Genomic DNA, 321 nt, shown 5'->3' on the forward strand with positions numbered 1-321 from the left:
CTTTACAATCCTGTCTATACTATGTGCACATGGACGAGTCTGTGAGTATATATTGCTAAATTAACACCAAGACTACTCAGTACAAAGCGTTTGCCCAACGAAATCACGATAAAAAAAAATAAAAATAAAAACGGAAGGAATGGCCATACTCCAAAACCGGTGCAGAAAAAAAACGTTCTTTATTTTGACCCAAACACTCTCACGTCTGCTCTTGGAATCCAGTTGTGTAGATATTTCTTTGGCGTTTATGTGTGGGATTTTAAGTAAACGAGTCAACCTGTTGGGAATATAAGATTCCACTGATGACGTTGTGTGTATATA

General features: G+C 37.1%; 1 protein-coding gene across 1 annotated transcript in view; it reads right to left on the reverse strand.

Moving 5' to 3' along the window:
• The window catches only part of LOC119581705 (angiotensin-converting enzyme-like), a gene marked incomplete in the record, with an annotated part of 37,897 nt that overhangs the window by 23,839 nt on the left and 13,737 nt on the right, over positions 1–321 (reverse strand).

This window comes from Penaeus monodon, chromosome 15, assembly GCF_015228065.2.
Source record: "Penaeus monodon isolate SGIC_2016 chromosome 15, NSTDA_Pmon_1, whole genome shotgun sequence".
NCBI lineage: Eukaryota > Metazoa > Arthropoda > Malacostraca > Decapoda > Penaeidae > Penaeus > Penaeus monodon.